The following is a 25448-nucleotide window of genomic DNA, read 5'->3' as shown; positions in this document are numbered from 1 at the left end:
CATGTCGCCCCTAACTCTTCGCCTTTCCAGTGAATGCAACTTAAGCTTTGTTAATCTTTCTTCATATGAAAGATTTCTAATTTGGGGAATTAACTTAGTCATCCTACGCTGGACACGTTCAAGTGAATTTATATCCATTCTATAATATGGCGACCAAAACTGAACTGCATAATCTAAATGGGGCCTAACTAGAGCAAGATATAGCTTGAGAACCACACCAGGTGTCTTGTTACTAACGCTGCGATTAATAAATCCAAGTGTCCGATTTGCCTTATTACGAACATTTATGCATTGATCCTTTTGTTTTAAATTCTTACTAATCATAACTCCCAGATCCCTTTCGCAATCCGACTTCGCAATCACAACACCATCTAGCTCGTATCTTGTAACTCTATCATCATTACCTAACCTCAGAACTTTACATTTATCAGCATTAAACTGCATCTGCCAATCCTTTGACCATTTCAAAACCCTATCTAGATCAACTTGAAGTGATAGTGAGTCCTCCTCCGAATTAATTTCCCTACCGATTTTCGTATCATCGGCAAATTTGCAAATGTTGCTACTCAAACCTGAATCTAAATCATTTATATATATTATAAACAACAGAGGTCCCAGGACAGAGCCTTGAGGCACTCCACTTACAACATTTTCCCACTCTGACTTGATTCCATTTATACTAACTCTCTGTTTCCTTTGGTATAGCCATGCCCTAATCCAGCTTAATATAGCACCCCCAATACCATGAGACTCTATTTTTTTAATCAGTCTTTCATGTGGCACTGTATCAAAAGCTTTGCTAAAGTCAAGGTATACAACATCGCAATCCTTACCACTATCAACTGCCTCAACAATGCTAGAATAAAAAGATAACAAATTTGTTAAACATGAACGGCCATTTATAAAACCATGTTGCGACTCAATTATTAATTTATGTTTTTCAAGATGAAGACGAATTTTATTTGCTATTATAGATTCGAGTAACTTTCCCACAATAGACGTTAGGCTAATTGGTCGATAGTTAGACGCAAGTGATCTATCTCCTTTCTTAAAAACTGGTATCAAATTAGCAACTTTCCAAAACTCTGGCACTCTGCCTGACTCTATTGATTTATTAAATATGGTTGACAGTGGGTCACAAAGCTCCTCTTTGCATTCTTTAAGCACCCTAGCAAACACTTCATCCGGCCCTGGGGATTTGTTTGGTTTGAGTTTTACTATTTGTTTAAGAACATCCTCCCTGGTAACTGCTAAACTCGTCAACCTGTCCTCGTCCCCACCCACATAGACTTGTTCGGCTGAAGGCATATTGTTAAGTTCCTCTTTAGTAAATACAGATACAAAATATTTATTAAAAATACTACTCATCTCTTCATCACTATCTGTTATTTGACCTGTCTCAGTTTTTAATGGACCTATCCTTTCCCTAGTCTTAGTACGATATAACTGAAAAAACCCTTTAGGATTTGTCTTTGCTTGCCCTGCTATGCGAACTTCATAGTTTCTTTTTGCTTTCCTTATCTCTTTTTTAACATTTCTAACCAGTTGTACGAATTCCTGTTCTAAAGTGACCTCCCCATTTTTAATCCTTTTGTACCAAGCTCTCTTTTTACCTATAAGGTTCTTCAAATTCTTTGTTATCCACTTTGGGTCATTAGTATACGATCTATTCAATTTGTATGGTATACTACGTTCCTGTGCTTTGTTTAGAATATTCTTAAATAAGTTATATATTGAATCCACATCGAAATCCCCATTTAAGTCACCTATCGCTGGGTTCATGTCTCGCTCCAAGACCGGCCCACACCCCATACCCAAGCCTTTCCAATCAATTTGACCCAAAAAATTTCTTAGGCTATTAAAATCAGCTTTTCGAAAATCTGGCACTTTAACAGAATTTTCTCCTACTGGTCTATTCCATTCTATGCTAAATCTGATTTCTTTGTGATCACTGCTCCCTAGCTCACTCCCTATTTCGATGTCATTAATTTGCGTTTCCCTGTTAGTTAACACTAAATCTAAAATATTATTTTCCCGTGTTGGTTCCTTAATGTGTTGCGTAAGAAAGCAATCGTCAATTAATTCTAGAAAATCTTCTGCTTCACTATTCCCTGTTTTGTTCAACCAGTTTATTCCGCTAAAATTAAAGTCACCCATGACATAAATACTGTTTGATCTAGATGCTCTAGATATTTCATCCCATAGATGCTTTGCTTCCATTCTGTCTAAATTTGGTGGCCTATATATTACTCCTATTATAATATTATTAGCTTTTTCGTTTAATTCAATCCAAATAGTTTCTGTGTGTGGCTCTGTTTTGATTCCCTCTTTGAGACTACATTTCAAATTGTCCCTAACATATATGGCTACTCCACCTCCTCGTCTAATATATCTATCTGTGTGAAATAGTTTAAATCCATATATTTGATATTCTGCTAATAGTTCTCTATTTTCTACATTCATCCACGTTTCGGTAAGTGCAATAATATCTATTTTTTCTGTGCAGACAAGAGCATTTAACTCGTTAATTTTATTTCTTAGACTTCTACTGTTAGTGTAATATACCCTAAGTGAATTGTTATTTTGCGGACCTTCTCTTTCCCTGATCGTTTTGCCAATTCCTTTCTCCCACAAACACATACTTTTATTACCTCCTTCCTCCAAATCAATTCCCATACCTCTATCTACTAACAGTTTAAACCCAAACAAACACCTCTAACCACTTCTTCTAGCGAGTTCGCAACAGCAACAACCCCAGCTCTCGATAGATGCACCCCATCACGAGCATACATTTCATTTCTTCCATAGAAGTGTTCCCAGTTGTCTATGAAAGATATTGCATTTGATTTGCAATATCTTTCCAGCCGGCAATTGACACCAAGTGCCCTCGATATCCATTCATTTCCCACTCCCTTTCTTGGAAGAATGCCACATATGATCGGGATTCCTCCCTTGCTCCTAACTAACTCTATGGCTGTTTTATACCTCTGAATCAGTTCCTCACTCCTGACTCGACCAACATCATTTCCTCCCACGCTAATGCAAATAATGGGATTGTTCCCATTACCAGCCATAATATCATTCATGTTGCTTATAATATCACCAATATACAACAAATTTATTCACATGTATGTCTAACCTTTCCTAAAAGCAATACAGCGTGTCGGGAAAGAATCTTGCTAAATCTCCAGATAAACGTCATATATATTTAGTAGTAACCTTTCTTATAAATTGAATATGCAAGACAATGCCGCCCTTTGCATTTTTTAAACACCCTGGCAAACACTTAGTCAGGCCTAGGTAAGGTGGTTTGGTTACCTTGATTTAGGGAGTGTTACTACTGTTGACCTGACCACACACTAGAAAGTGAAGGGACGACGACGTTTCGGTCCGTCCTGGACCATTCTCAAGTCGAGGGGTGAGTGTTTACACTGCAGGCTGAAAGTGACTGATGCATGGGTTTGAAGACGGTTAGGTGGTCTATAAGTCAAATATTGACTTTCGTAAATTTGTGAACCGTTTGTTTTGATGATTGTGATGGGATTAAATTTAATCATTAAAAATTTGCATATGAAAAAAATCAGAAGGACAATTACAAATCCATCTGAACGATGCAATTAGGGTTTTGAAATGGACGAAAGGTAGATTCAGTTTATTTCTGAAAATATTGGGATCTGAGAATCTGTTGAGTTCTCCATTATATAATAATAGTAAAGTTACCATATATCAGACGATGAGTCACAATTATGAGGCTGAAGATATGATGACTAAACCACACACCAGAATATGATGACACCATCCTGGACCATTATCTGGTCCCATCACAATCTATTTGATAATGGTCCAGAACGGACGGAATCGTCGTGGTCTCCTCATTAAATGGAATCTTCAATATTTAGTAATCTTACCAGATCTCAGTTGGAACTAAAGCTAAGGGATTCTGTGCATAATGTTCCGGAATATGACAAATGTATATTGGAAATAATTTCTAAAACATTTAAAACTCTTACAATTTATTTCTAAAAGCATAAAACAACCAATGTTTTTATTTAATTATATTCTGTTCTGCCGAGTTGTGCTCCTGTTGGCCACATTTTGACTTTGCAATTGTGCTCATATTATAGAATGAATTAAGCTCAATTTACAGCCGTCAGTCAGTCACTTTACTCATACTCTGCTACGAAGGGTAACTGGGTTTGGAGATCTAGTACCGATGCTGACATTCAAACGGACGTTCTTGAAGAACAAATGCACAGGGTCCGTGTCAAGGATTCGAACCAGCGTCCGAGAGTATCCCAGACGTTCTTGAAGACCCGAGTCGGGACTTCACCAATGCCAGACGATCACTCCTTAGAGTGTAGATGGAGGCTAAGCTTCTATAACAATCTGGCTGATGGAGTTGCTGATGCATCAGATCATTAAAGACGGCGGAGTCACCTGAACCCGAGAGATCACAATATTCGAATGAATATTCTGGTCAATACTAAATAGAGCGTGCGACGGAACCGGACGAAGACAGCGGCCTCTGTCTCATAATTCACCTTTGTGACGGTGATTGCTCCGTCACACACCGTCATAGGGACCACCTAGTCATCACAGGTGACGCAGATAAGGAAACTACCTTAGTGGAACGGGGGGAAATTTGTCGGAATTTCAGAGATTTCTAGACATGCACTTACCACCTGAGGGCACTTGTGGTGTTGCTGTGCAAGGTAAGCACACACCTACACAGACACACCTGTGTAGGTGTGAGTCATGCTGAAACACGCACGCCAGACGCCCACTGATGTTTACGAAAAGACACTAATGAGAAAGCGTATTACGATACACGGAAAATTGATCATCTTGGAGTGGGTTGAGGAAGCACACATTACTCGCAAGATAACTGTCAGGAGGCTATTAGGACCGTGGGGGGTCATGGGAGGAGGATAGGTCCATTAAAAACTGAGACAGGTCAAATAATAGATAGTGATGAAGAGATGAGTAGTATTTTTAATAAATATTTTGTATCTGTATTTACTAAAGAGGAACTTAACAATATGCCTTCAGCCGTACAAGTCTGTGTGGGTGTTGACGAGGACAGGTTGACGAGTTTAGCAGTTACCAGGGAGGATGTTCTTAAACAAATAGTAAAACTCAAACCAAACAAATCCCCAGGGCTGGATGAAATGTTTGCCAGGGTGCTTAAAGAATGCAAAGAGGAGCTTTGTGACCCACTGTCAACCATATTTAATAAATCAATAGTCAGGCAGAGTGCCAGAGTTTTGGAAAGTTGCTAATGTGATACCAGTTTTTAAGAAAGGAGATAGATCACTTGCGTCTAACTATCGACCAATTAGCCTAACGTCTATTGTGGGAAAGTTACTCGAATCTATAATAGCAAATAAAATTCGTCTTCATCTTGAAAAACATAAATTAATAATTGAGTCGCAACATGGTTTTATAAATGGCCGTTCATGTTTAACAAATTTGTTATCTTTTTATTCTAGCATAGTTGAGGCAGTTGATAGTGGTAAGGATTGTGATGTTGTGTACCTTGACTTTAGCAAAGCTTTTGATACAGTGCCACATGAAAGACTGATTAAAAAGATAGAGTCTCATGGTATTGGGGGTGCTATATTAAGCTGGATTAGGGCATGGCTATACCAAAGGAAACAGTGAGTTAGTATAAATGGAATCAAGTCAGAGTGGGAAAATGTTGTTAGTGGAGTGCCTCAAGACTCTGTAATGGGACCTCTGTTGTTTATAATATATATAAATGATTTAGATTCAGGTTTGAGTAGCAACATTTGCAAATTTGCCGATGATACGAAAATCGGTAGGGAAATTAATTCGGAGGAGGACTCACTATCACTTCAAGTTGATCTAGATAGGGTTTTGAAATGATCAAAGGATTAGTAGATGCAGTTTAATGCTGATATATATAAAGTTCTGAGGTTAAGTAATGATGATGGAGTTACAAGATACGAGCTAGATGGTGTTGAGATTGCGAAGTCGGATTGCGAAAGGGATCTGGGAGTTATGATTAGTAAGAATTTAAAACAAAAGGATCAATGCATAAATGTTCGTAATAAGGCAAATCGGACACTTGGATTTATTAATCACAGCGTTAGTAACGAGACACCTGGTGTGGTTCTCAAGCTATATCTTGCTCTAGTCAGGCCCCATTTAGATTATGCAGTTCAGTTTTGGTCGCCATATTATAGAATGGATATAAATTCACTTGAACGTGTCCAGCGTAGGATGACTAAGTTAATTCCCCAAATTAAAAATCTTTCATATGAAGAAAGATTAACAAAGCTTAAGTTGCATTCACTGGAAAGGCGAAGAGTTAGGGGTGACGTGATAGAGGTTTACAAGTGGGTGAATGGACATAACAAAGGGGATATTAATAGGGTATTAAAAGTATCAACACAAGACAGAACACGAAACAATGGGAAAAAATTGGATAAGTTTAGATTTAGGAAAGACTTGGGTAAATACTGGTTCAGTAACAGGGTTGTTGATTTGTGGAACCAATTACAGCGTAACGTGCTGGAGGTGGGGTCCCTCGATTGTTTCAAGCGCGGGTTGGACAAGTATATGAGTGGGATTGGGTGATTATAAATAGGAGCTGCCTCGTATGGGCCAATAGGCCTTCTGCAGTTGCCTTTGTTCTTATGTTCTTATCACATCAAGTCGATCTAAATAGGGTTTTAAAATGGTCAAAAGATTGGCGGATGCAGTTTAATGCTGATAAATGTAAAGTTTTGGGGCTAGGTAATGATGATAGAGTTACAAGATACGAGCTAGATGGTGTTGAGATTGCGAAAGGGATCTGGGAGTTATGATTAGTAAGATTTTAATACGAAAAGATCAATGAATAAATGTTCGTAATAAGGCAAATAAGACACTGGGATTTATTAATCGAGGCGTTAGTAACAAGACACCTGGTGTGGTTCTTCAGCTATATCTTGCTCTGGTTAGGCCCCATTTAGATTATGCAGTTCAGTTTTGGTCGCCGTACTATAGAATTGATATAAATTCACTTGAAAGTGTCCAGCGTAGGATGACAATGTTAATTCCCCAAATGAATGACAAATGTTAATTCACCTGTCACATGAAGAAAGATTGACAAAGCTTAAATTACATTTTTTAGAAAGGCGAAGAATTAGGGGTAACATGATAGAAGTTTACAAGTGGATGAATGGTCACAACAAAGCGGATATTAATAGGGTATTAAAAGTATCAACTCAAGACAGAACACGAAACAATGGATATAAATATAATAAGTTTAGATTTAGGAAAGACTTGGGTAAATACTGGTTCAGTAATAGGGTTGTTGATTTGTGGAATCAATTGCCGCATAACATTGTGGTGGTGGGGTCTCTCGATTGTTTCAAGCGTAATTTGGACATGTATATGAGTGGGATTGGGTGGTTATAAATAGGAGCTGCCTCGTATGGGCCAATAGGCCTTTTGCAGTTACCTTTGTTCTTATGTTATTATTATTATGTAATCAAGATTACATAATAATAACCAAGACTATTATAACATAAGAACAAAGGCAACTGCAGAAGGCCTATTGACCCATACGAGGCAGCTCCTATTTATAACCACCCAATCCTACTCATATACATGTCCAACCCATGCTTAAAACAATCGAGGGACACCACCTCCACAATGTTATGCGGCAATTGATTCCACAAATCAACAACCCTGTTACTGAACCAGTATTTACCCAAGTCTTTCCTAAATCTACACTTATCCAATTTATACCCATTGTTTCGTGTTCTGTCTTGAGTTGATACTTTTAATACCCTATTAATATCCCCTTTGTTATGTCCATTCACCCACTTGTAAACCTCTATCATGTCACCCCTAACTCTTCGCCTTTCCAGTGAATGCAACTTAAGCTTTGTTAATCTTTCTTCATATGAAAGATTTCTAATTTTGGGAATTAACTTAGTCATCCTACGCTGGACACGTTCAAGTGAATTTATATCCATTCTATAATATGGCGACCAAAACTGAACTGCATAATCTAAATGGAGCCTAACTAGAGCAAGATATAGCTTGAGAACCACACCAGGTGTCTCGTTACTAACGCTGCGATTAATAAATCCAAGTGTCCGATTTGCCTTATTACGAACATTTATGCATTGATCCTTTTGTTTTAAATTCTTACTAATCATAACTCCCAGATCCCTTTCGCAATCTCAACACCATCTAGCTCGTATCTTGTAACTCCATCATCATTACTTAACCTCAGAACTTTATATTTATCAGCATTAAACTGCATCTGCCAATCCTTTGACCATTTCAAAACCCTATCTAGATCAACGTGAAGTGAATGCTTGTTATGTAGCATTATTATGTAATCAAGATTACATAATAATAATAATATTGACTTGATCACGAACATAAGTTCCCTTTGTTCTTATGTTCTTGATTGTAATCAATCAAGTCTTGATTGTCTTCTAAGGGCAGAAGACCCGCCTCACTTGAGCTTAGTCACATGAAGCTCGAGACTATAACCCAGGTTGTGAATGTAAATTGTCCACTTGCTCTCCTAATTACATAAGTGTGTCATTGAACAACAATCTTCGTCCTTCCATTGTGGCAACATTTTGTGGGCAAGAATGGAAAACATTGAGAATCCAAATTCATCTCTATATACTTTGAGTAAATTCACCTCACTCTCTTCACAGATTAAGTCCCAGAGAATCTGTGCTGTTCATCTTATACAAACTGCGAAGTTTACAGAACAAACTGTCAATATTAATATTGAAAACCCAATAATAATATCTGCTAACAAAGTTTATCTCGGTGTGTTTCTGGCTAACGTTCTAGCTGAACGTATGGAAACGTCCTCAGTCAGGATGACGGGTGAATGGGAGAACGTCCTTTGGTATGTGGTAGACCTGGCCAAACACTGGAGCCCAGGACAAATTCTGGATTTCGACATACTAAAGTGTACGTGCGTAAAGTCCTGGATACTCAGGATATTCACCGACCCCATTTTGTGCCCAAACAAGTACCTGCGTATGGAAATGCTTCGCTTCATTGGTATGTGGCCTGAGACGTACCTTCAGGACGCCACTTCCGGTACGCAAGCAGCTGCAGGGTTGGTGTCTGCAAGTGCATATATGCAGCTTGACCACCTCATGAGAAGTGGGTCACTGTGGGATATTTGGGTTTGATTCTGATTAATTAATAATTAAAGTAGTAAATTAAATTACGAAGGACCACCCGCTTTTAAAGTAAAGAGGGAAACTGAGAATTTCAGATCATTAGATAAAATTCTAGAGAAAACCAGTGACTATGGAAATGACTAGAAAATATGATCATAAGAATAATTAATGGGCTGTATTATTAAAACCAAACCTCAAACACCTACATTGGGGGGTTATTACTGGAGGTCAGTACGTCCAGGAATCAGTGTGGTTCGTTCACTAATTCTATTAATAATAATCTAATCCTATAATTAATGTTGAATATAATATTATTCATACAAAGAATAACATGAATATGAGCATAATAATGAGTTACAGTAAATCACACATTATGTTGTACATTCTGAATGTATCAAATTGCAAAGTTATGAATAAAAAGAAATATGCCTTAGCTGGTAATAGATTCCTTTAGATAACCCTGGCAGTCCTCTTAATCTCCAAGTCTGGTACACCGACGAATGACACGGTTAGCATGGAGAAGACAGCATGAGGAATTCGTCTCTCGAGCTGCAAGATAAATGACTACCAGTAGCAATTGATTTAACTACTCAATACATATTAAAGATTATTGATATCAACAGATAGAATTCTAATCACCTGTTATTAGGTGTTGTCTTGCCGCGTGACGTGCAAACACCCTACCATTAATACACTTATAAATGATGCATCAAATAAAAGTACTTAACTGTGGGCACTGTGTAAGTATTAAGATTGCCGTAATTACGTATCCTAAATTCAGGTGAGCTTATCCTGGATTTGTACGTCTCAAGTTGGCTGATCACGTGTCGTCAGGAACCAAGTCTAGGGGTCCCTTATTTAACACCAGCACTAGTTGAAGATATTATCTGCAAGGTCGTTCACGCCTCACAGCGGCGGCTTTCATCTGTGGATAGACACACGTGTCCTATTTGCTGGACAATGGCGTCTTTTGTGAGTACGGTAAGCGCAGCTTTGCCTCCTTCTGGCCTTGCACGTGTCCGCTTCCTGACACCGTCACCGACTGAGGATGGCGTCGCGTCCCTCCCCCCACGCCGAGTCGACGTTCATTACACAAATTATTGGCATGAACATTAATATTTCTCGCATTCGCGCTTGAAACTCTAAAGACTGGACGGGTTTATTATTTAGAGGAACGGAATATTATTATTTAACTATTTAAGAATAGTAAAGATACAAGGGAGAAGAATTAATGTCTCCCCATAGCATTCATTGATGACGCTACCTCTATCGCGAGGTAAACGTTTTGATTCTAAAGCTCTATTCGGCCTTTAGTTAGAGAACAATTCGTCTGCAATCAGTTGTCATACAGAATGCTTTAATTATGGAGAATCGTATTTAATTCTCACACAAATTGTATATAATGTGTTTTACTGTAAAGAAATCTGACGCAATACTGGTGTCAGATGACGTGAGAATTCTAGCCTAATGCACAGATGAATTATTAGTACAGGAGAATTCTACGAGTTGTTAATTTTACTTACTACAATATTAATATGGTTAGTAATAAGTAATGAGAATACAACAATGCTGTATTCGATGTTGGAAATATCCTACATAACTCCGGGGGGGGGGGGTTCCCAGGGTCGCAGTGTACTGTGTTGTACTGACCTATCCCGAAGTGATATTAAGCTTAATACATTAGGATGTTAGTACACACATAACAAACGTCCCGGATTTATCAAGGACTTACAAGAATTTGAGTCTTGCTATTTACATGTCAACTGAAACATGTTGTTTGTAGCCTACACAATATTTATAGAATTCAACTCTCCCAATTTAAACTAACATAAACTACGGTGATGTGATATCTTGGGTCAAAGTGACGTGTAAGGTTTCGTTACGTGATATCACATCGTAGTTTCATCAAAGTTATCTAAGTGAGATGTGAAGGAAATTACTCTTGTTCAGAGTTGTAATAGGCTTGTAGTTTCCCTTAGTGGAAACATGCATGAAATATTGAAACATTAAATGATTAAGTTATCGGTAATCAGGAACACTCTAAAGCTCACAATAAACTCAACAACTAGGGTCGCAGTGACATGTAATGGTGGATTACGTAGCTGCTGAATCGTAGGTAACTCAGAATAAGTTCCTAAGAACTGATAACACTTTTGTATGATTATACAGTAAAGTGTTATTGGTCATTTAAGATCAAGGAGACTATGACACTACAGTAAGGTCACTGTCTAGGGTCGCTGTGACTTGTAACTATTGAGTTACTAGACAATAACATCACGCAGCATCATGATCACCTCAAATTCAAATGAGGAAGTTGAATTTAATGTGCACTGTCGTGCAGTAGTCATTCTGACTGATGGTACAACTAATTTGCTAACTAGCTAAAATAGAAAGGTAGAGAACTGAAAAGTTTATTCATTAAAATCAAGGAAAATTCTGAGTCGACAGTGAGATTGGTAGCCTAGTCATTCTGACTTATGAGCTAATTAAATGGCAGCTCATAGGCTTGACACTGTAAACTGGTTAGTACGAAATCACCTTTACATGAATTCGAGTTTATTAAATCAGTCTCAATAAGTATAGTCAACTGTAATTAATGGTGAGTACAGATTAGGCTAGTACTCAGTTGACACTAACTAAAGTCCCTAAACCTACCTAAATAAATGGTTTGAATTTCTAACCTACCTAAGTAAGGGACTAAGCTAATTGTGAGCAAAAACGTACTCAAATTAACATGGTGAGCAGTATTAAGCTCGTCAGCAGTGCTGACAGGGTGAGTTACAGTGAACTCGTCAACAGTGTTGACAGGGTGATCTACATTGAGCTCGTCAGCAGTGCTGACAGGGTGAGCTACAGTGAGCTCGTTAGCAGTGCTAACAGGGTGAGTTACATGGAACTCGTCAACAGTGTTGACAGGGTGAGCTACAGTGAGCTCGTTAGCAGTGCTAACAGGGTGAGTTGCAGTGAACTCGTCAACAGTGTTGACAGGGTGAGCTACATTGAGCTCGTCAGCAGTGCTGACAGGGTGAGCTACAGTGAGCTCGTTAGCAGTGCTAACAGGGTGAGTTACATGGAACTCGTCAACAGTGTTGACAGGGTGAGATACAGTGATCTCGTCAGCAGTGCTGACAGGGTGAGCTACATGGAGCTCGTTAACAGTTAACAGGGTGAGTTCAGTGAACTCGAATTAACGAGGTATAGCTTTGTCATTCAGTTATCATGGCGAGCAATATTAAGCTCGTGCGCATGGTGAACGAGCACTCATATTATTACGTTAATTCTAAGGTGAGCTCATGAAGCATGTTAATTAACAATGCTAATGTTTAACGGTAATGCATTAAACATATTAGTTCTCTGGAAATTCACTTACATATTAGTAAGTTTGCAAGTTTGTTCGTGTTGCGCTCCTACACTAAATAAGCAGAAACGAAAGAAAAAACAACTCAAACAATTAATGCAAGTATTTATCACTAACTCTTAGTGCAGAAAACATGGTATTAAGAAGGTTTTCTTGGCAAACCTTTACGCGCAAGTATAGTGGACCAGTGGTCCTAGTGAATTTGTAATTACTGAAGTTGCTTGATGACTTCTTAGAATTACTAAATTCAGGAAATGCCAGTGGCATTAAGTGCTAGATTCTCTAGCCTAACATTATTAATTCCTAGGGAGTACTAGATTCTCTAGCCTAACATTACAATTTAACTAGGAAGACTGAGTGTGGTCAATTACTACTTGTCGAGAATAATTCTAGGTCTGCAGTGAATTCAATGGCTTGGTCGCTGTGACTTGTACTTGTTTGAGTACGGACCATTGGTTTTCACTGAGAGCTATAAAACATCTCGGCGAGTATCAATTGTACTACATACAATCTGAGTTTATTATTCAGCTGTGTTTCTCCCTTTAGCTTGTTGTCGGAGAATTGACTTACTGCTGACTAATTTATTGTTGGCAGGCTTAGGCTTGTTCACATTCAGAACTTTACCAGTAAGTAAGTAGCCTCCTGCAGATTGGAGCATATTCATTCCCAATCTTTTAACATGTCCAGTTATGAACTGGTAATAGTAGTCGGCTCCTACTAGTACATCTACATTGTTAAGGCGGTCAGACGTTAATTTGTTGTCAGCCAAATTAATTTCACGTTCCTGCAGGAAGTGGGCTGTGTACCCCAGACCCTTAATATTTAAGTCTAAAGGTATTTGATCTACAACAATGGCTTGGACAGCCTTGGCTTGACTACCTAGTCGTACAAGCGGTTGAACTACTGTGTATTCATGGGTTCCTCGATTTATCATGGACCCTGACAAGTTTAATTTTACCTGTCCTATTGGTTGTAAATTAAGTGCCTCTGCTGCCTCTTGAGTAATGAAAGTTCTCTGGGAACCTTGATCAAATAGTCCACGGATGGTAATCTCGGCTCCTCTGTTCTTCACTTGAAGTTGGGCAGTAGGCAAAGCAGCATCCACTTGAGATGCTTGTGTAGTTACGCTGTACACATCTCGCACCTTGCAGCACTGTACTGGTGTAGATTCTCTACGTCCTATTCTAGGATTGACATAATTAGTCCTAACTAATTTGCACAGTGCAGCATGATGTTTGCCCCTTCTACACCTATTGCAGGTGTTCAGTGGGGTGTCACAGCTGTTAACATTATGTGGTTTGAGACACCTAGTACATTTGTGTAACTGCTTGAGTCGTCTGACTCTTGTGTCTCTATTAGGATAATTAGTACATTTGTACAGAGAATGTTTTTGATTGCAAAACAAGCATATTCCCCATCCTACAGATCGTTTAGGTGTTACCGGCTTTGGTAAAACAGTATTAGCAGGTGGTGATGGTTTTGCTGCTTGCATTTGCTTGTTATTTATTCTCTTGTGAGTACTTGGTGTACTCTGGGGAACCATTAACAGGCTCTTGGGAGTGCTCTTTGGACTATTAGGTCTCTTAGGAGCACCTGTGGGACTCTTAGGTCTCACTGATGAATCAGTATTTGACTGATTGTTGTTACATTGAGTATTAGCACCTTTGTTACCTAGTGACAGTGTCACTTTAGGAGTTTCAGGCAAGGAAACTGATGTAGGTACAGTTTTGGTGCATTCAGATTTAGCATTAATTGCTTGGTCTGCTGTATGATTGCTCATATTACGCAAACCTGTAAATATATCCTGCATTGACAGGGTATTACCATTCTGGCATACATATAGTTTATTAAGTGTGTCACCAGACAATTTCCTCTGGGTGATAATTTTTGTCATCCACTCAGTAGTTGGGTGATCCACCTCTTTACTGAAAGAATTTATCAGTGACTCAAGCTGAAAACTAAAGGCTTGTAAAGAGTCAACTGATTGTTCTGGTGAAGATAAATTTAATAATTGGTGTACAAGGTTTATAATAGTCTTCTCATTGTTAGCACTTGCTTTAGAAGGCTGTTGGGAGCAATTGTGACCATTACTTGTGTTGCTTAAGGCTTCTTGTGTAGCCTCAGCTTTGATTACAGCTTCAACTGCTGCTGCAGCATTAGCTTTATCGTTTTCTGGTTCAGATTCACTGATCATTGCAGCTTCACTTGTTTCATCTGCAGCTTCATTTGTTTCTCTGGGTTCTGGTGGTAAGCTAGTTAATTCAGTAGCATTATGTATTAAACTTATAGAATCCAAGGAACATTGAGAAGTGTGGTCTGAAATTTGATCAGACTCTGTAAACAAATCATCACATGAAGCTGTATTAGATGAGAGGTTAGAAAATGAAGGTTGATCTTCAATTGTTGATCCTGTATAGTGATCAGTATTGATTAGAGGATTCTCCTCGTCTTGATTTAGCTCAAGTATTTCATCTGAGCTGAGTGTTAACTTGGATACAGGTCTATTAATGATCTGATCCACCCACTCGGGAATATCTTGCCTCGCAAGCACCTCCTTATATCGGTCTAAACTGGTTTGAACAGAATGTTCATAGTTATCGAGATCAGATTCTGTTAGACTTAAGTGGTCTGAGACAGTATGACCGGCTTGGAGTAAATTCCTGTGGGTCTCGATTACAGTCTTGATATAGTCATATTTTTGGGTGGCGTACTTTATGTAACTTGCTAGTCTGTAGACGTCACCTGGGTCAGTTTCGACACTGAAATGACATTTCATAAGCAGTTTTCCTAAAGGAGCTTGAAGAGCTCTCAAGAATCTTGCGTTCCTTTCTAAAGGATCCATTCTTGTGGTAAATTGAGCCTGATAGGGCTTATGTAGCTAGTGGTATAGCTATGGTCTGCTCCTTGATGCAGAGCAGGTATAATTATTGACAGCCTAATATTTCTTGAGGCTGGTTGTAATTTACCTCATTTAGAGGTTAGCTACCTACCTAATAATAAGCAACTAAGATTTGAGTGGTACCTTGGTCTCACTACAGGTGTTCCTCAGCTTAGCTCTTCTAAATCAGCCTCGGATGGGAAGTGGACTTACAGTAACACTCAAAGACATACATAGAAATATGCAATAAAATAATTACACAATAAATGGTTAATCCCACCCTTGATAGGGTCAGCACAAAAGAATAATATATATGTCACTAACTAGCTCAAGCCTAGTCGTGAGAATTTCTACTTGAGAAACTACAACTATATTTAGTCTGTGCTTGTGCCAAATTCAACACAATCACAGCCTAAATTGCTACCTACCTAAGGTTGGCAAAGATTATATTATGGTGCAGTAATGTGCAAATAATTGTGCTGTGTTTTTGGGTTTTTTGTATTTTATATAATATACACTTGTGTAATTATGTGTATAAGAAATTAAATGAACACAAAGGAATTAATTGTGTTTGGCAAGTATTCTACTGCCGTAAATATTACTTAACTCCTGAATGTACTCCTAATTGTGGAATAAAATATTATCAGGGTTAGTAATGATTAACTAGTATGAGATCAGTAATTTATATTAGTATACTGGATCCCTAAATGTTAATGATCCACTGACTTGAGTGAATCAGTAATTATAACATGGATTCAGGCTATAATGGGCGGTCTGCTGACAGCCATATATTGAAACATTGGTATAGCCTAAATGGTTAACACTTAATTGGTGTTAGTGATTAATATAAGGTTATGAGCTGTTGCTCTTGGTGACCTAAGGATTCTACTTCAGTATGAAGTGTAGGTCTAAATGTTGTGGGACATTGGCTATGACCCACTAAAGCTATGTATAAGGTAGCTGTTAGTGTGATCTAGGCTAACTGGTGTGTTACACTGTTAGTTGACACAATTAATTAAATAGTTAGTCTATCTTCTATCACACAAGGATTAGTTATTAATGGTTAATATTTTAATTATAAATTTAATGCCTATCTGGTTCGAAGGACCATAATGTGGGATATTTGGGTTTGATTCTGATTAATTAATAATTAAAGTAGTAAATTAAATTACGAAGGACCACCCGCTTTTAAAGTAAAGAGGGAAACTGAGAATTTCAGATCATTAGATAAAATTCTAGAGAAAACCAGTGACTATGGAAATGACTAGAAAATATGATCATAAGAATAATTAATGGGCTGTATTATTAAAACCAAACCTCAAACACCTACATTGGGGGGTTATTACTGGAGGTCAGTACGTCCAGGAATCAGTGTGGTTCGTTCACTAATTATATTAATAATAATCTAATCCTATAATTAATGTTGAATATAATATTATTCATACAAAGAATAACATGAATATGAGCATAATAATGAGTTACAGTAAATCACACATTATGTTGTACATTCTGAATGTATCAAATTGCAAAGTTATGAATAAAAAGAAATAAGCCTTAGCTGGTAATAGATTCCTTTAGATAACCCTGGCAGTCCTCTTAATCTCCAAGTCTGGTACACCGACGAATGACACGGTTAGCATGGAGAAGACAGCATGAGGAATTCGTCTCTCGAGCTGCAAGATAAATGACTACCAGTAGCAATTGATTTAACTACTCAATACATATTAAAGATTATTGATATCAACAGATAGAATTCTAATCACCTGTTATTAGGTGTTGTCTTGCCGCGTGACGTGCAAACACCCTACCATTAATACACTTATAAATGATGCATCAAATAAAAGTACTTAACTGTGGGCACTGTGTAAGTAATAAGATTGCCGTAATTACGTATCCTAAATTCAGGTGAGCTTATCCTGGATTTGTACGTCTCAAGTTGGCTGATCACGTGTCGTCAGGAACCAAGTCTAGGGGTCCCTTATTTAACACCAGCACTAGTTGAAGATATTATCTGCAAGGTCGTTCACGCCTCACAGTGGCGGCTTTCATCTGTGGATAGACACACGTGTCCTATTTGCTGGACAATGGCGTCTTTTGTGAGTACGGTAAGCGCAGCTTTGCCTCCTTCTGGCCTTGCACGTGTCCGCTTCCCGACACCGTCACCGACTGAGGATGGCGTCCCGTCCCTCCCCCCACGCCGAGTCGACGTTCATTACACAAATTATTGGCATGAACATTAATATTTCTCGCATTCGCGCTTGAAACTCTAAAGACTGGACGGGTTTATTATTTAGAGGAACGGAATATTATTATTTAACTATTTAAGAATAGTAAAGATACAAGGGAGAAGAATTAATGTCTCCCCATAGCATTCATTGATGACGCTACCTCTATCGCGAGGTAAACGTTTTGATTCTAAAGCTCTATTCGGCCTATAGTTAGAGAACAATTCGTCTGCAATCAGTTGTCATACAGAATGCTATAATTATGGAGAATCGTATTTAATTCTCACACAAATTGTATATAATGTGTTTTACTGTAAAGAAATCTGACGCAATACTGGTGTCAGATGACGTGAGAATTCTAGCCTAATGCACAGATGAATTATTAGTACAGGAGAATTCTACGAGTTGTTAATTTTACTTACTACAATATTAATATGGTTAGTAATAAGTAATGAGAATACAACAATGCTGTATTCGATGTTGGAAATATCCAACAGTTACGGAAGTCTCTCTTTTATGCGCTCTTCAAGGTGTTGCAGTGTCTTCACAAGTATGGTTACCTAGTTGCTGTTACTGCAGCTGCCGTGGACCAGGTCAAGAGTCTGAAGATTGGACCAGAAGTGATCTTCTTCAACAGCCTTATTAAGCTGTTGGCCCAAAAGGCTGAGGCGACTGCAGAAATATATCTTGCCAGCTCTCTTGATATTTCTCCAGTTGCTATATTGTTTAAATATGTCTTTTACACCTTCAAGCTGTTGGTACTCACTCCTCTTACCATGAAGGCTTTCCAGTGTCCTGGTCTGGCTCAGGTTGCAGCTTCCACTCTTGTCACTATAACATCATCCGTAGTTGCTGTAAGATCCAGGCTCCAATTTGTTGATATCGCCACCTACTTCTCATTTACGTTTGGATTAAATAAAATTTTCCAAGCAATTTCGTCGCAAAAAACACTTTAGGTTAATTTGGAGAGTTCTGAGAGTTGACCACGCCCAGCTATTGTCTTCCCTCCAATACTTTCCTAATCCATGTGAGGAGTCGACGGAGGAATGCCCGGAGAAGTTCATGGACAGCATAACCCTGGCAGTGATGGAGGCGCCGGTGCTGCTGCATTCGTCCAAGATGGTGGTGGACGAGTCGACGCTGATCCACCTGCTGCTGGAGTCTCCCTCCGACCCCTTCACACGGTGCCCTCTGGACGACGGCTCCTACAGTCGCCTGCCACACCTCAAAGCTGACATTCTTGCCTGGAGGAACACTGTCGGTCGTAACCCTGATAGTGAAGATTTTGGCAACGTTGAGCTTAATACACGGAAAGTGGTGAAGAGAACCCCAACGGTTGTTGCTGCATCTGTGACACAACTGGTGACAGTGACACCAGTAGCCACAGCGACAAAAGTGGTGACAGAATCTTCGACGAATGTAAGGAAGACAGAAGTGACAATCCCACTGCCACCAATGGTGCCACCTGTGATGGCAGTGACACCAGTGGTCACAGCGACACATCAAGAGTCTTCAAGGAGTACACCGGAGATGATGACGTAAAAGACAACGTGTGCGAATTGTGTGAATTATCAGAGATGTTCAGAAGTTACTTATTTACCTAACATTTCTGGCATTTGTAACCAGGAAAGTTTTTTTCCAAGATGAATTCTGTACAATATTTTTTTCTTTTACAAATAAAATGCTTAGATGTGATACATGTTTTATTGAATAAGTTTTTTTTTATTAAAAGGAAATTAAACATAAGACGAGTTTCGCATGTTTCTCCAGTGACTTGCGGGCTGACATCCCTGAGGACATTATAATATAAAATACAACTGGTTTATATACAACAAATTTATTCACATGTATGTCTAACCTTTCCTAAAAGCAATACAGCGTGTCGGGAAAGAATCTTGCTAAATCTCCAGATAAACGTCATATATATTTAGTAGTAACCTTTCTTATAAATTGAATATGCAAGACAATGCCGCCCTTTGCATTTTTTAAACACCCTGGCAAACACTTAGTCAGGCCTAGGTAAGGTGGTTTGGTTACCTTGATTTAGGGAGTGTTACTACTGTTGACCTGACCACACACTAGAAAGTGAAGGGACGACGACGTTTCGGTCCGTCCTGGACCATTCTCAAGTCGAGGGGTGAGTGTTTACACTGCAGGCTGAAAGTGACTGATGCATAGGTTTGAAGACGGTTAGGTGGTCTATAAGTCAAATATTGACTTCCGTAAATTTGTGAACCGTTTGTTTTGATGATTGTGATGGGATTAAATTGAATCATTAAAAATTTGCATATGAAAAAAATCAGAAGGACAATTACAAATCCATCTAAACGATGCAATTAGGGTTTTGAAATGGACGAAATGTAGATTCAGTTTATTTCTGAAAATATTGGGATCTGAGAATCTGTTGAGTTCTCCATTATATAATAATAGTAAAGTTACCATATATCAGACGATGAGTCACAATTATGAGGCTGAAGATATGATGACTAAACCACACACCAGAATATGATGACACCATCCTGGACCATTATCTGGTCCCATCACAATCTATTTGATAATGGTCCAGAACGGACGGAATCGTCGTGGTCTCCTCATTTAATGGAATCTTCAATATTTAGTAATCTTACCAGATCTCAGTTGGAACTAAAGCTAAGGGATTCTGTGCATAATGTTCCGGAATATGACAAATGTATATTTGAAATAATTTCTAAAACATTTAAAACTCTTACAATTTATTTCTAAAAGCATAAAACAACCAATGTTTTTATTTAATTATATTCTGTTCTGCCGAGTTGTGCTGCTATTATTGTGCTCCTGTTGGCCACATTTTGACTTTGCAATTGTGCTCATATTATAGAATGAATTAAGCTCAATTTACAGCAGTCAGTCAGTCACTTTACTTGTACTCTGCTACGAAGGGTAACTGGGTTTGGAGATCTAGTACCGATGCTGACATTCAAACGGACGTTCTTGAAGAACAAATGCACAGGGTCCGTGTCAAGGATTCGAACTTGCGTCCGAGAGCATCCCAGACGTTCTTGAAGACCCGAGTCGGGACTTCAATGCCAGACGATCACTCCTTAGAGTGTGGAGGGAGGCTAAGCTTCTATAACAATCTGGCTGATGGAGTTGCTGATGCATCAGATCATTAAAGACGGCGGAGTCACCTGAACCCGAGAGATCACAATATTCGAATGAATATTCTGGTCAATACTAAATAGAGCGTGCGACGGAACCGGACGAAGACAGCGGCCTCTGTCTCATAATTCACCTTTGTGACGGTGATTGCTCCGTCACACACCGTCATAGGGACCACCTAGTCATCACAGGTGACGCAGATAAGGAGACTACCTTAGTGGAACGGGGGGAAATTTGTTGGAATTTCAGAGATTTCTAGACATGCACTTACCACCTGAGGGCACTTGTGGTGTTGCTGTGCAAGGTAAGCACACACCTACACAGACACACCTGTGTAGGTGTGAGTCATGCTGAAACACGCACGCCAGACGCCCACTGATGTTTACGAAAAGACACTAATGAGAAAGCGTATTACGATACACGGAAAATTGATCATCTTGGAGTGGGTTGAGGAAGCACACATTACTCGCAAGATAACTGTCAGGAGGCCATTAGGACCGTGGGGTGATGGGAGGAGTGAGGTGTATAGTCGAGATGGGAGGGGTGAGTGATTGTGAGGAGGGGGGAGGGGGGAGTGTTTGTGAGGAGGGGGGAGTGTTTGTGTTTCTGATATGTATCAGAATACTGTCTATTAAATACCACCTCACCCCATCCACCTCACTCAAATAAACAAATCGGAGATATGTAAGTTCTATTCAGTTGTGTATGTGTAAAGTCTTTGAAAATGTAATAAGTTTTACGAAACGCGCTCAAGTGTCGCGTCAGACTAGAAATAAAAATGAATTTTGGAGAATTGATTTTTTAATTACCTCCAACAGTGAAAAGAAATGTACGAAAGATTGAGAAAATTCGTGTTAGAATTATTAATCATACTTTTTCGGTCATATTTAATAATATATGTCTACAGGAAAGACTGCTACCAAAATATACTAATACATATATATATATATATATATACATATACTATATACATATGACAATGTCAGACCACGGAGGAAAAATGAAACAGGAATTTCCTTAAGTACTTTCGTATATTAAATACATCTTCAGAAGGTCTTTCTGAAGATGTATTTAATATACGAAAGTACTTAAGGAAATTCCTGTTTCATTTTTCCTCCGTGGTCTGACATTGTCACATTCTTAATCACGTGTTTATTTTCGTGATATACACACATATATACATATATATATATATATATATATATATGCATATATATATATATATACATATATATAACTGAAAACTCACACCCCAGAAGTGACTCGAACCCATACTCCCAGGAGCAACGCAACTGGTATGTACAAGACGCCTTAATCCACTTGACCATCACGACCGGACATAATGAGGTGATAGCTGAGGCTATTTGAACCACCCCACCGCCGGCACTCGGATAGTAATCTTGGGCATAGCATTTTAAAAAATCACCTCATTCTTTGGGGCACACGTGAGGAACACAAATGCGAACAAGCCTGAATGGTCCCCAGGACAATATGCAACTGAAAACTCACACCCCAGAAGTGACTCGAACCCATACTCCCAGGAGCAACGCAACTGGTATGTACAAGACGCCTTAATCCACTTGACCATCACGACCGGACATAATGAGGTGATAGCCGAGGCTATTTGAACCACCCCACCGCCGGCACTCGGATAGTAATCTTGGGCATAGCATTTTACCAAATCACCTCATTCTTTGGGGCACACGTGAGGAACACAGATGCGAACAAGCCTGAATGGTCCCCAGGACAATATGCAACTGAAAACTCACACCCCAGAAGTGACTCGAACTCATACTCCCAGGAGCAACGCAACTGGTATGTACAAGACGCCTTAATCCACTTGACCATCACGACCGGACATAATGAGGTGATAGCCGAGGCTATTTGAACCACCCCACCGCCGGCACTCGGATAGTAAACTTGGGCAAAGCATTTTACCAAATCACCTCATTCTTTGGGGCACACGTGAGGAACACAAATCCGAACAAGCCTGAATGGTCCCCAGGACAATATGCAACTGAAAACTCACACCCCAGAAGTGACTCGAACCCATACTCCCAGGAGCAACGCAACTGGTATGTACAAGACGCCTTAATCCACTTGACCATCACGACCGGACATAATGAGGTGATAGCCGAGGCTATTTGAACCACCCCACCGCCGGCACTCGGATAGTAATCTTGGGCATAGCATTTTACCAAATCACCTCATTCTTTGGGGCACACGTGAGGAACACAGATGCGAACAAGCCTTAATGGTCCCCAGGACAATATGCAACTGAAAACTCACACCCTAGAAGTGACTCGAACCCATACTCCCAGGAGCAACGCAACTGGTATGTACAAGACGCCTTAATCCACTTGACCATCATGACCGGACATAATGAGGTGATAGCCGAGGCTATTTGAACCACCCCACCACCGGCACTCGGATAGTAATCTTAGGCATAGCATTTTACCAAATCATCTCATTCTTTGGGGCACACGTGAGGAACACAAATGTGAACAAGCCTGAATGGTCCCCAGGACAATATGCAACCGAAAACTCACACCCCAGAAGTGACTCGAACCCATACTCCCAGGAGCAACGCAACTGGTATGTACAAGACGCCTTAATCCACGTGACCATCACGACCGGACATAATGAGGTGATAGCCGAGGCTATTTGAACCACCCCACCGCCGGCACTCGGATAGTAATCTTGGGCATAGCATTTTACCAAATCACCTCATTCTTTGGGGCACACGTGAGGAACACAGATGCGAACAAGCCTGAATGGTCCCCAGGACAATATGCAACTGAAAACTCACACCCCAGAAGTGACTCGAACTCATACTCCCAGGAGCAACGCAACTGGTATGTACAAGACGCCTTAATCCACTTGACCATCACGACTGGACATAATGAGGTGATAGCCGAGGCTATTTGAACCACTCCACCGCCGGCACTCGGATAGTAAACTTGGGCATAGCATTTTACCAAATCACCTCATTCTTTGGGGCACACGTGAGGAACACAAATCCGAACAAGCCTGAATGGTCCCCAGGACAATATGCAACTGAAAACTCACACCCCAGAAGTGACTCGAACCCATACTCCCAGGAGCAACGCAACTGGTATGTACAAGACGCCTTAATCCACTTGACCATCACGACCGGACATAATGAGGTGATAGCCGAGGCTATTTGAACCACCCCACCGCCGGCACTCGGATAGTAATCTTGGGCATAGCATTTTACCAAATCACCTCATTCTTTGGGGCACACGTGAGGAACACAGATGCGAACAAGCCTTAATGGTCCCCAGGACAATATGCAACTGAAAACTCACACCCTAGAAGTGACTCGAACCCATACTCCCAGGAGCAACGCAACTGGTATGTACAAGACGCCTTAATCCACTTGACCATCATGACCGGACATAATGAGGTGATAGCCGAGGCTATTTGAACCACCCCACCACCGGCACTCGGATAGTAATCTTAGGCATAGCATTTTACCAAATCACCTCATTCTTTGGGGCACACGTGAGGAACACAAATGTGAACAAGCCTGAATGGTCCCCAGGACAATATGCAACCGAAAACTCACACCCCAGAAGTGACTCGAACCCATACTCCCAGGAGAAACGCAACTGGTATGTACAAGACGCCTTAATCCACTTGACCATCACGACCGGACATAATGAGGTGATAGCCGAGGCTATTTGAACCACCCCATCGCCGGCACTCGGATAGTAATCTTGGGCATAGCATTTTACCAAATCACCTCATTCTTTGGGGCACACGTGAAGAACACAAATGCGAACAAGACTGAATGGTCCCCAGGAAAATATGCAACTGAAAACTCACACCGCAGAAGTGACTCGAACCCATACTCCCAGGAGCAACGCAACTGGTATGTACAAGACGCCTTAATCCACGTGACCATCACGACCGGACATAATGAGGTGATAGCCGAGGCTATTTGAACCACCCCACCGCCGGCACTCGGATAGTAATCTTGGGCATAGCATTTTACCAAATCACCTCATTCTTTGGGGCGCACGTGAGGAACCTAAATGCGAACAAGCCTGAATGGTCCCCAGGACAATATGCAACTGAAAACTCACACCCCAGAAGTGACTCGAACCCATACTCCCAGGAGCAACGCAACTGGTATGTACAAGACGCCTTAATCCACTTGACTATCACGACCGGACATAATGAGGTGATAGCCGAGGCTATTTGAACCACCCCACCGCCGGCACTCGGATAGTAATCTTGGGCATAGCCTTTTACCAAATCACCTCATTCTTTGGGGCACACGTGAAGAACACAAATGCGAAAGAGCCTGAATGGTCCCCAGGACAATATGCAACTGAAAACTCACACCCCAGAAGTGACTCGAACCCATACTCCCAGGAGCAACGCAACTGGTATGTACAAGACGCCTTAATCCACGTGACCATCATGACCGGACATAATGAGGTGATATCCGAGGCTATTTGAACCTCCCCACCGCCGGCACTCGGATAGTAATCTTGGGCATAGCATTTTACCAAATCACCTCATTCTTTGGGGCACACGTGAGGAACCTAAATGCGAACAAGCCTGAATGGTCCCCAGGACAATATGCAACTGAAAACTCACACCCCAGAAGTGACTCGAACCCATATTCCCAGGAGCAATGCAACTGG

Source organism: Procambarus clarkii, chromosome 59 (assembly GCF_040958095.1).
Source record: "Procambarus clarkii isolate CNS0578487 chromosome 59, FALCON_Pclarkii_2.0, whole genome shotgun sequence".
NCBI lineage: Eukaryota > Metazoa > Arthropoda > Malacostraca > Decapoda > Cambaridae > Procambarus > Procambarus clarkii.
The sequence above is the reverse complement of the archived record's forward strand: the minus strand, read 5'-3'. Positions refer to the sequence as shown.